Here is a 13,204-nt window from a genome sequence, read left to right as displayed (position 1 = left end):
GGAATGGGGAAAGAGGAAAGGAAGGGATCCGCCGGGAATATAAAATAGATGGATCAGTGGGGAGTGGAGAAGGAAAGGTGAATCACTTCGAAGAAGTTTTAATTGCGTTTAACAGTTGGGAAAAAAAAGGTTAAATATCTTTAATTTAGGTGCATTTATAGTGGTGTGTTTTTATATTTCTGTCTTCTTTGTTTCATTTGTAAACGGGGAAAGTAAGTTTTTAGTTTCGATTTTCTTCGATTGTTTTCTATTTTACATTTCGTAATGGTAAGTGGAGAAAGACGTTAAATATGTTTAATTTAGGTGCATTTATAGCGGTGCTTTTATATTTACGTTTCTTTCTTCCTTTTTTTTTTTTCTTTTACCTTCTAAGTCGGGAAAGGAAGTTTTTAGTTTCCATATTCTTAAATTGTTTTCCATTTGAAATTTCGCAAGTAGGAAGCGGAGAAAGAAAGGTGAATCGGTTGGAAGAAGTTTTAATTGCGTTTAACAGTTTGAAAAAAAAAATTAAGCATCTTCAATTTAGGTGCATATATAGCGGTGTTTTTTTTTTCTTTTTTGTTTTGCCTTCTGAGTCGGGAAAGTAAGTTTTTAGTTTCGATATTCTGAAATTGCTTTCTGTTTGAAATTTCGCAGTGGCGACTGGAGAAAAAAAGATGAATCTGTTCTAACAAGATTTAATTGCGCGTAACAATTCGAAAAGAAGGTTAAATGCGTTTAATTTATGCGCATTTATAACGGTACTTTTACATCTTTGCACGTCTTTCTGTAGTTTCTAAATCGAGAAAGTAAATTCTCCAGTTTGATATTCTTCAATTAGTTTCTGTTTGAAATTTCACAAGAATTTCGTACTCTCCGCTCTAGTGATCCACTTGAAAGATGGAACTTTACTTTAATTATAGCCTGAGGGAAACTAAATTTGTCTAAATTGATGTTATTTATAACAATACCTAAAATAGATCATTTTCTAATTGATAAATATAAATCTATCTTTCGAATTTCTAGTTTCATAGAACTTCTGTTCTACAGCTATAATTCATCGCGTGGTTATCACATTTGGACTAAGAACGACTAATGAAGTTGTTTAACTAAGGTCCTCTAATTATATCAAGCGTAGTAATCGAACCTGAGGAACATTGTCTTGATAAGTCGAGTTCGCGAAAATTTGAACAAGCTGGTTCACGTAATCGCGGCAATTCCACCGTAATTAAGCATTCAAGGAACAGTGATTAATGGCGTCGACACGATGGTGAACAGACAGCCTTGAAGGTACCCTAATAATAGAGAGAGCTGGTGGATCCACCGAATTTTGCATCGGCTTTGTCTCTAATCCAAAAAGGACGCTCTATTAAACTGTTTCCAAGGCCTCCTCAACGTCGTAACCATTCTGCCAAATAAATTTATGTCATCTGTTCCAATTCCTAATCGAACGAGTTTTGTCTCCTCGAATAATCCAGTTATTTCATCCGTTATTATATCAACCAACAATACGATACAAAAAGAATATTTCAAACGTTTCTTCTTTTCGTCGTTATCTTTTAAATCGAAAATTGACTAAAAAAAGAATTCTACATTTTTTCTAGGTTATGTATAGAATATTTTAGATAACGTTTTGTTTCGATTGTTTGAAACGTGTTTTTGGAGCAGTTGAATTGCCAAGGATGACAAAATTAGTCATAGTTGATACGTAAACGAGTACGAAAATAGTGGGACGTGATAATGTTTTTTTATCGGTACTTTCGCGATTGTGACGCGTCTTCAAGGTTGTAGGTTATAATCGATGCGTAATGTGTCAACTGGGAGACTTTGTATGGGCAGGTACGTGATATAATATGCTACGTAACTAAGCATGAGCGGAATCATGAAATGTCAGCTCGTATTCTGAACGCTTTTTACATACTGTTCTAGCCGAATGATTTCATCTTCAATTTAAGGTTTCGAGAAATAGTTAGATTATTAGCGAAGAGTGTTCGAGGTAGAAAAAAATATTTTTTACTACAATTTTATATTAATTTGTCAAAGGTACTATATATTAGCTATATTTAGATGAGTAATGCGTGTAAAATGCGTTCTAATAAAAATTTCACGTGAAAAGGCATCTGTTTTACCTATTGAAATTCCAATTTATTCTATCTATCGTTGAAAAAAACTCCATCTTCATTTCCAACTCCAAAATGCATTCTTCAAAGAATTGCAGAACAAAGTCTCTTTGTTAACATCATTTTCAAAATTCAAAATTCTAATTTATCTCCTCTGTACCGTTAAAAATAGCTCCATCCTCATTTACAACTTCGAAATACGTTCTCCGAAGAATTGTAGAAATTTCACGTGAAAAATGGACTTCCTTTGTAACATGAATGTTATCTATTATAATTCGAATTTATCCTATGTGTCATTAGAAAAAAAACTCCATCTTCACTTCCAACTCTGTACGGCAAACAATTCTCGCACGATGGATTCTGAAGGCCAGAATTGAACGTATTGAAATGCATATAATTGTTTCTCTCCTCCAGACGCGTCCAACTGTTAAAAAAGTTCAATCAGAGTCACAGTTGAAACTCATCCGGACTACTCCACACTGTATTCACCAAAGAATGAAAAAGAGCGACGGAGACACTGCTGTCCGCAAGTGTCACGTGTATAGAGAAAAGGACAGAGAGAAACGAACGGGTGCGGTTTGGCGGTGGAAAATCAATAAGTTGTCTCCGGTAGTACGACGCCCGGCGTCGCAGTGCCGGCCGTTGCCTCGACGTCCCTTACTATTCCTAGAAATACACCTGCCAACGGATATTCTACCCTCTATCACCTTTCGTTTTTCTTCCTTTCTCCCCCATAGAAAATTAGACGTCGGGTCTTCAACTTGAAATTACAACCTTTCTCCTTCACATGAAACTCACCCTGTTATTATTATTATTATTATAAATTTCAGATTATTCATCGCTTTGGGGGACTACTTTTTTTTTTTAAGAGAAGAATTTTATTAAAGTGGAGGAGTTTTGCATATTCACAATTTTAGAAGAGCAGTAGTTCTTTTTTTAAAGAATTTTCAGTGAAGTGGAGAAGCCTTTGTTATCTATAAATTGAAGTTATTTGTTATTTGGAGAAACTGTTATTTCAGAAAGAATTTTCGGAAAAGTCTTCCATAGCCGTTTATTGAAGTTGTTCATAATTTTGGAAGACTGGTTTTTCTCCAAAGGAGAATTTTAGTGAGCATTTGTTACTTATAAGCTAAAACTATTTGTCATTTTGAGGAACTATTTCTCTAGGAAGAATTTGATCAAAATAGAGAAGTGTTTCATATTCATATATTGAAATTGTTTATCACTTTGGAAAACTGTTTGTTTTTTAAAGAATTTTACCGAAGAGAAAGAGTCTTTGGCATTTATAAATTGAAATTATTCGTCATTATTAGAGATTCATGATTTTATAAAAGTTTTCATTGAAGTGCAAAAGCCTATGTTATTCATATTTTAAAGAAGAATTTTACTACAATATTTAGAGCAATTTTTTCTTATCATCGTCGTATATTGTACGTGAAATTTTCTTCGCTAATTATAAATTGATATTAATCGTCGTTTTAGAAAATTATTTTTTTTAGGAAGAATTTTATTCAAGCGGAGAAGAATGACGTTTTTTAGGGCAATTCTGGGAGGGTTTGTTCTTTCTCTATGAAAGGGGGAAAATGAGCAACTCATTCGCAGTTTCCGGAGGGGAAGTGACGCATTGCGACAGTGGAGTGGTAGCTGTGTAGCTTCGGGCGAGAAAAGTTTTCCCCAGATGCTTGTGGTCGCGATCGATTCTCTAGTGATGAAATTTCACAAAGAATTCGATTCTTCTTGCGTAGCTGGACCGCGTCCAAGCGCTAAAAGTAACACTGTTTCAAAGCAAACAGTGCAATGCTCCGATCTTTGCGAGCGGTTCCAAGGGAACCTTCAATTTTCAACAAGATACCACACTCTAATTGTTATTTCTACCTGTTCTAATTACCAAATAATTCTCATCTTTCCAAATATCTCTTGTAAACGCAATTTGTCACAACAAAGAGATGAAAGATCGATGTCTGGTATTTGTCACACTCTTCTCTATGGCTTTTCAATTGGAATACCTTCGTCCTTTTACAGAATTACAACTTCCTCTAACAATATTAGGCATTTATCTTTAATTAACCAAATAATATTCAATTTCTGCCATTCATTTCACTTTTCTTTCCTATTTTCCAATGCCTAGCCTAATTCTAGTTGGCTTCCTAAACAGATGAAATTTTTCAACAAGTCTAATATCCAGTGTAACTCAAGAAATCCCAAAAACTATAATAATAAGTACCAAAGAAATCCTCTCACGGAAGTGTAACTGTAATTTCTAACGTAACACAAGAAATCTCCCTAAACTACTATAATAACTGCGAAAAAGAATTGTTATTTCTTTCAGCAAGTCTAATTTCCAATGTAACTCAAGAAGTGCCTTATAAACTGTAATGTTAACTGGCAAAAAAATCCTCTTACGAAAGTGTAACTGTAATTTCTAACGTAACACAAGAAATCTCCCCAAACTGAAATAATAACTACCAAAGAAAGTCGCGAATCCTTCCAGTAAGTCTGATTTCCAATGTAACTCAAGAAATCCCCTCAGACTACAATAATAACCAGCAAAAAAATCCTCTTACGAAAGTGTAACCGTAAATTCTAACGTAACTCGAGAGATCCTCCGAATGTTACAATAATAACCACTAAAAGAATCATTATCTCACGGAAGTGTAACTTTATCGAATTATCAATTCTCTCCACCCATTACAGTCTATCTCCCCTTTCTTTTCACAATACCCTCGAATTCCCAGGTCGCATTTAGCTGGCTGCTAAAAATCATTAAGATTTTCCAAAAAATCCCCTCCCCTATTCAGTGACGTAACCGCGTCTGCGCGTGTCCCTTGTTGAAAACTGGCAGCCTGTCAACGTCCTGGCCGCATATCTAGCGTCCTCTCTCCCTGTGAATCGCCATCGTGCGTTCTCGTGGAAACCCTCAGCTTACTCACGTTCCTCCCTCGTGATTACCACCATGTTGCTTATTCGCCCGTTTGACTCGTTCCCTCCCTTGTTGGCTGGAAACACCGCTAGAAGAGAGAAGAGACGCACCAGACGCGAATGAAACGCGAGAAACTGCCCGTTTGAACGGAGGGAACGCGGTACACGGTCCGCGGTACAGATAGACTGCCGAGGGAAAATCGAGAGTTCCCCATCGAGAGCGATTTTGGCAGAGAACCAACAGCTTCGAACCCGGCTGGATACTATATTTAACCCCGCTCAGCCCGCCAATCGTCTCTGGCTTTTTTGGATTCTAAACGCTTAAGACGCACGCTAGCGACGTCTTCGAATGGCAGATACGTGTGTTCAATGGAAGCAAAAAGAATCTTTTTCGTCCTTTTTTCTCGTGTATTAGAGGTTGTTGCTTGGAATACCTCTCTAACAGAGATCGGAATGGGAATGTTGAGCGATGGAAAGGGGGAGGGGGAACATTGACGTCTTAAATATTTGACCTAACCTTGAATTTGAGATGGAGTAGGTATAATAGACAGTGGAAATGGGTTATTAGGGTATTGTAGATTGCATTTAACCATCCGTAGGCAAACATATTTTGAAAATTCTGCAAAAAAATTCTCGGATAGCTATCAAAGTCTCTACTACATCGTACAATTGTTCGTTAAGTGAAATGTTTCAAACTTTCTTCAATAAAAATAAAAATTCTTTTCGAAGAAATACAAGAGTGAAATTTGGCTTGGGTCATCGATGACCTAGGTTGCCAACGGACGGTTAACGTGGAATTTTCTTTGGTAGAATTACATTTTAAAGTGAAATATTTTATGTAATTCAATAGATATGGGATTCTTTAAAATTTCAATTCGAAAGAATCTTATTAAAAATGTATTGTTCTGAATTATTCTTTGGCCTGTCTCTGTAGCGGCTCGCTCGAAGTACAGTCGGTGAAAGCGATATAGTGAGGTCGTAAATCAAAGCGTTACACTGTGAGACACTGATTGATGTAGCCGCATCCAGGATCGCATGTCATTTGTGAAGTGATATTTAAAATTTTTTATATACAATGTTTCATTAAAAATCTACGATATTAAGCTTTCGTAGCTTCCTGTTCAATAGTAATTGTGTATAATTGTATTAGATAAAAATGAACTTGTAGTTGTTAAGGATTAAGGTGCAGACAAATTTTCTAAACATATTAAAACCTTCGTAATTCACTTCCACCGACTATACTCAAACACTAGAGTTTCTGATAGTGAAATAAAAATTCAGTCTCGTCTTTGTGACGAGTGGTCTGCAGTTAAGGGTTAATTTACATCACTATATCGATTCCATCGACTATACATGTTTCTCTTGTCACGAGCCAAGCTAGAAAGAACGTACCCGCGCCAATTTATGTTGACTTTATCCGCAGTCGTCAAGCTTCGACAAGAGGATACAAACTCTCTGTCAGCGACGTCTTACGTCTTACTATTGCTATGTCGAAAGGTGCAAACAACGTCAAAGAAGAGGGTACAAAAATTAATATAGTTAGAGAAAGAAATATAGCAATACTGTAAGATAAGTCAGACGTTAACACGTTGACTGCCACACGCCAGATTTACATGTTTTGCTCAGAGGGGCACAAGCAAATTTTCATTATTCTAAGCATAGTATTATATTATGCTTTATTATTATTATTATTTCTTAATTCAAAATAATGCCTAGTTTAGCTATGATGTTTGAAATTTTGAGTTGACGATATTCATTTTATTTGAATTATTTTGCCTAAACATTTGAGGCCCTCCGCTCATTGATGACCAACGTGGTAGTCAACGTGTTAAAGTTTACATGTTCCGAGAATATCGACAGGAACCTCTCAACCAGACCCGCGTAAAGTATGCCTTATATAGCTTTGATTTAGTCTCAATGGAAAAACTGTAAATATTACCACTGCATCAATTGATGTGGTTACCTTAAAATCACCGACGAACATTTCATCGAAACATCTGTTTCCTTGTATAAAAACTAATGAGATGAATCATAAAATCGGTAATAAAAGAATAATAAAAAGGAAACAAAAGTAATAAAATTATTAATCAATATAAGTTGTCAAAGAAAATGCAATGAAAGAAAAATAAATAAATAATAAAAAAGTAATGAAATTATTAATATTATAAGTTGTGTACATCGATAATTAAAGATTTCAGTACTAAAATATCGGGGTAATTAGTGTCGATGAAAACATTGCCAGTGAAATATTTGTTGATGATTTCAAGGTAACACCGCTTGGTATCGCTACTTTAGGGGGTATGCAACACTGTTGGCTCCAAAAAATCGAAAACTTTCTTTTTGTCTTTCTTTTGAAGTTTTGCATGTGTAGAATACTGCGGAAGAAGGGTTTCTTGAAATTTAAAAAATTTACGAAGTTGTAGTACTGAAAACAACTGTAGGTCATGTCAGGTAAGATGTAACCGCTGTTAAAAGGAAAAGATTTCGTTTAGTCTCTTGTTATTAATATGACTTTTTACGTTTGCTTATTGACATAATTCTAGGAAAACTACCTTACCGTACATTTTTAAATTGTATTAACAGAGTATATTGGACAATTGCTTCAAAAACATTTCAGAGCAAAAGAATAATTAACATTGCGACATTTATTGGTGCTAGTATTTTTAATGATTATAGAAACATTCTGTCAATGATGTAACTTAGAAATTTAAAGATTGGAAATAATGCACGCAATATTTGTAACGAAATAGAAGAACGACGACTAAGAGATGCGGTGATTCGGGCTTCGGAAAATTCGAAAGAAGCTCGACAACTGACTCGGACAGTTAACAAACAAGAATCTGACGATTTTTTAGAGACATAAGGATCTCTTGATGGACCCCGAATTGCAGATTAAGCGTGAATTTTATAAAAGTTTCTTTTATTTCAAAGATAGATTAACTGAAAACTTTAGACGCGTTTTTCTCGAAACTGTTTTCCAACCTTGCGCACCCGAGTAGATCTCCGAAATTCTTCATCCGTTTAACTTGAAATTTTGACACATTATTTTTCATAATTTTTATAAATATTTAAAGTTGATCTTTTTTTCAGCGAAAACGATAGTTTTATCCTTAAAAAGCCGCCATTTTCTCATTTTTCAAAATTATTGAAAAATCCTATGCTACATCGAAGATAATCTATTTTTGTTTAAGTTGCAACAAAAATTTGTTATTTTCTACATTCCACTCACTTTTACCGCTGGGTGCAAGCTAACACGGTTCTGCTGAACATGGTAGTTACATAATGTTGTACAACTCTACTATTTTACAGTTTTAAAGTAATAAAAAAAAATATGAAAATAGAGTTAAGATGTTGCTTAATGCTTTCTATACAAATTTTGTTCTTTTTACCAAGTATTTATAGGCGAAGAAAAATGTTAGATTCATCCAATTCTTTTAAGCTTCCACGGTTGCACACCCCTTTAACGCTTCAATTTACGACCTCGCTATATTTCTTCCACCGACTGTACCTAAAAGTTGATGAACTCTGAAGTATCGATGTTATACTCGATATCGTCCTAAATACGATACAACGACAGCAGACATAACCCTAACTGCTTCCTCGAGGTACTTGACCCATACACCCGCGGACTGCGAAACGGGAGCAGTCTCGAAAAAGAAAAATCAATACTGCCGGCTCTCAAGCGAACAAAGGTGCTAGATTCTAAGCAGTGGCTTAACTTGAATGTTAATGGAGTCGGTTTTTCTGGTATAAAATGCTAAGGATAACAATGATGGAGCTTGAAATCTGTGCTCACAGCACTCTTTAGCTAATTGTATTAGAATTTCTTGTGTTTACGTTAGGATAGAGATTAATTGTATAGTCGGGGCCACGATATAGCGAGGTCGTAAAATCGGTCAGACGTCAAAGTAAACATATTTTAGCTGCCGGGACCCGAAAATTGATAATTTAGGGTTTTTTTCTTCTGGGAAAAGCCGCATTTGGAAGTACGGTTACAAGATGCAGATAGAAAATGCAAAAGGATTGTGTAGCTTTAATATTAACATATTTTCCATTTGTAAATGAAATACCATTTTCTACTTGAAGTACCAAATCATATGCTACCATTCGTTTATTGTTGGAACCCTCAAACAGACTGCAACACACGGCCTTGAGTGCCGCAACATCAATCGATGCCGATTCTTCAGAGTTTAATTTACGACCTCGCTATATCGTGGCCCCAACTATACGTTTTTTTATCAGGTCCAGTGAGGTGAATATCACTGTCGGTAAATGTTTGTCTGGGACAATATGTCTATAGATGGTTATTTTGAATAAAGTGTATACTTTTGTTTGAGTATAAAAATGGGAGAAATAGTTACGAAGTTAAAATAATAAAAAATGGAACGTGTAAAGAGTATAGTAAAGATTTGATAAAAGAATCTTGATTTTTAATCATTTGATATCAATTGACTTTATACAAGATAAATTTTCGTTCTTTTTTTAATGTATCTAGTATAACGGACAATCTACAAAAAAAAGTAGACTATAATAATAATAAAGTTTAATTTTAGCTCTGACTCTGTAGCTCTAACTGTAATTCGTCAAACCGAAAGTTAGTAAGTCTGCATTATATCCTAAGAATAGTATATTAAAATACTATCAAACTATAGCTAATAAAAACTATATAGGAACTAAAATGAATGTATAAAGATATAAAAAGAAAAAATGACGGGACAACAAATTGATATTAAATATGAAAATATAACTGAATTATGAGATTTTTCTGTAAGTAGGTAGAGTCCATTGAATGTGGATCATCGGAATAAGCAAACAAAAGGTGAGGATACATTGAACTACAAAGAGCGTATCTCGGTGAGGAAGTTCGATGAAAGTAGCCTATTGTGCGTCCAAAGTGATGTCTTTATGGCTAGATGTGCTTTCAAGCCGCATCGGTGAACCTTGCGTCTCGAATGACGCTTCAGAAATGGTACACGATCATTTTGCTCCGTGAGACAGCGATTGTCGAGGACCTTGCCGCCACTGCATTCTCATTGCTCGATGAAACAGAATGATTTAACGGAACTGCAAATTCTAATTCCACGTGAAATTAGAATTTCTTCTTTTTTTTTCATCTTTTTACACCACAATGGAATTTTCATTATTATTTGTATTATTATTATACAAATATCGAATATTCGATGGTTTTTCTTTTAAATTCTAGAATTGGAATTTTTTGTGACAATTTTTCGCATATAGATGAATTTTCGAGATTTGTCATTTGTATTATTTAAGGATGAAATGTGTGCACATTTCACTTGGCAGAATTATTTTATTTGTACTATTCGGAATTATTTTGTTGAAGATATTTGACAAATTTTCAATGCCGCCAGTTTCCCTGAGAAGATTGTTGTTAGTATAGTGAAATATAATAGAATGTTCAGCATGAGACAGAAGCGTAGATAACTAATCTTTTATTGTCAGGAAGTTCTATGGCGAGTTCGAAGGTCTATCGCAAACGAATGAGAGACTTTCACGATGATTGGCACAGTACAAACAGTCTGAATCATTCCTCTGAGCTGTCTGTTATTCGGTTTATTTTTAAAAATGTTTTTCCCAAATCCTTTGGAATTTCAGTTCTATCTATAGATTACTGAGAATTGTTCTTAAAATAATTCTTCAAGAAATCCTTATAGAACTTGCTTTATTCCAAAATTAATTTAAGAAAAACACCGAGCTAGTCTATCAACATATATATTCTACTTTTGCATGAAAATTTTCGGCTGTTGTTCCGAATGGTCCCCAGTAGCCAATCGAAATGAAACTTGGTGGGTGTGAAAGGACCCCAAATATGAAATTTTAACTTTGGAAATTCGCCTGTCCGAAAGATACTCAGATACCCGAAAGATATACAGATTCTCGTGTATAAGACATTTTCTACGCTATTTCCTTGCTAATTATGTACATTGTGTACTTAATATCAGTTTGAACGGATTGAGAATCAACATCGAATTACTATGATATAGTTATAATCGGTTTACATGCTTCAAATATTGCAATGGACTTCTATTCGCTTCGCGAAGTGTCTGGAAGCATCTAGCGTTAAAATTGTAATTCGGAGCGTCTAGAATACTCGCAGATTTTGGCAGATTTGTTTAGGTTAGAACCTGTATCTTCCGTACGGGTGAATTCCCGAAGCTAAGATTCTATATTTGGAGTTCTTTCACACACCTCGTAACACCCACCATCATGTTTTACCTCGATCGGCCACTGGAGCCATTCGGGACAATATCCAAAATCTGACCACAGATAACAAATATATTATATTAGAAACTAATAGTACTTCTACAAGCTCAAAATGGGTCATCCTGTATACCAGTGCCGTTCAGTCATTGCCCGTACTAGATATCCCCGGGCGTAAACAAATCGGCGGGCAACAAACCACGCCTTCTCAGGTAACGGTGAATGTATTGTCTGGCAAAGCAAACGTGAAGTCTCTGACGTCACAGCCTGGCCAGATGAAGGCAAAATAGGCGGGTCAAGTCATCCCCACTACTCTTGGGCCTTACACTGGCGCCGCCTGAGGGGAAGTTGCTTTGTAGGTGAATGGCTTAGACAAATGAATTACGATAATGTGGCACGCTGATAAAAGAACGGAAAACCAAAAATTATTTAGTCACCTTGTCCTCTTACCTACGTCGGCACGTAAGACATATTTAATAGCGTAGACGTTAATTTCTAAGCGACTGTTATACAATAAATTGTTATTGTAAAGGAAACCTCAGGAAATGTATTAATATTTTTTAACAGTTATAAAACTGAAATGTAAATATTTTTTGCTATTCCTGAATGATAAAAGTAGATTTTTGACAGCCACTTTTTACAGCCAATAAAAGCCATCAAACAGCAACTATTTAATGTTAAAGTTTTATTAGTAAGTAATATAAGTAATATTTCGGCTTTGTTTGGAGATATTTCAACCTTGGGCTCATTTCAAAGGTAAAGAAATGCCCTTTCAGAATATATTATACATATACAGAATTTTATTTATTATTAGTAAACATAACAATAATCGCTGCTAAAGTTTCAATTGCTGATTTGACACTATTCCCACCCATAGAATAATTTGGAAAAAATACCATTGGATTGCCTGAATTTTATCCTGTAAAATAAGCTTATCAAAATGATGGAGAAATTTTTGAAACATGGGAAGAAAAAGTAAAGTTTACCATGATGCACGTCGTTTGGCGTCGCGCAGGTATAGTTGGGGCCACGATATAGCGAGGTCGTAAATTAAACTCTCAAGAATCGGCATCGATTGATGTTGCGGCACTCAAGGCCGTGTGTTGCAGTCTGTTTGAGGGTTCCAACAATAAACGAATGGTAGCATATGATTTGGTACTTCAAGTAGAAAATGGTATTTCATTTACAAATGGAAAATATGTTAATATTAAAGCTACACAATCCTTTTGCATTTTCTATCTGTATATAACACGAGCAGGTAAATGAAGATGTTAAAGACCTCAATAAGACCTTTACTTGTAACCGTACTTCCAAAAGCGGCTTTTCCCAGAAGAAAAAAACCCTAAATTGTCCTAGCTGAACTCAATTTTCAGTAAATATATTAGAATCAGTTTGACTTTCGCTGGATACAAGAATTCTTTGTACGGTCCTGACCATGGTTTCAAGTACTTATCTGCTCGTATTTCTGTCAATTTCGGGGTCCCGGCAGCTAAAACATGTTTACTTTGACGCCTAACCGATTTTACGACCTCGCTATACCGTGGCCCCGACTATATCTGTTCGCCTGTTTATGGTGTCTGCACGACGTAAATTTTAGTTTTTTTCTCGAGCCCTTGAAATTATCATTCCGGTTAATTATTGACTGCTCATCTGTTTACCGACCGCTCGAGTGAGACACGATCGTCACGATTATTCTATTCCTATTGGCTTACTAACAGCAAGCCGTTGCAAGTTCCCCGATATCTCCTACTTCTAGGCCCTAAGTCCCGCCTGAGACTTCACCTTTGCTTTGCCAGACAATACGTATGTACATTATCTGTATAACCATCGCCCATCTGTAGAAGAAGAATTATGTTTCGACGATAGGTAACACAGGTATCTTTCTTCCACTCCGCTTTAATGTACGTGACTTTGCCCTCAACTCTGCCCGCGGGCATCAGCGGGTGCCCTTGCCCGCCTGATGG

The 13,204-nt window shown here is 35.6% G+C and overlaps 1 protein-coding gene across 1 annotated transcript in view; it reads right to left on the bottom strand.

Moving 5' to 3' along the window:
• LOC108575940 (reticulon-1-like) overlaps positions 1–13,204 on the bottom strand; it is a 24,673-nt gene that overhangs the window by 2,662 nt on the left and 8,807 nt on the right. The gene's annotated exons all lie outside the window — the stretch shown is intronic.

This window comes from Habropoda laboriosa, unplaced genomic scaffold (genome assembly GCF_001263275.1).
Source record: "Habropoda laboriosa isolate 0110345459 unplaced genomic scaffold, ASM126327v1 scaffold336, whole genome shotgun sequence".
Taxonomy (NCBI): domain Eukaryota; kingdom Metazoa; phylum Arthropoda; class Insecta; order Hymenoptera; family Apidae; genus Habropoda; species Habropoda laboriosa.
This window is presented reverse-complemented; position numbering and strand designations above follow the sequence as displayed.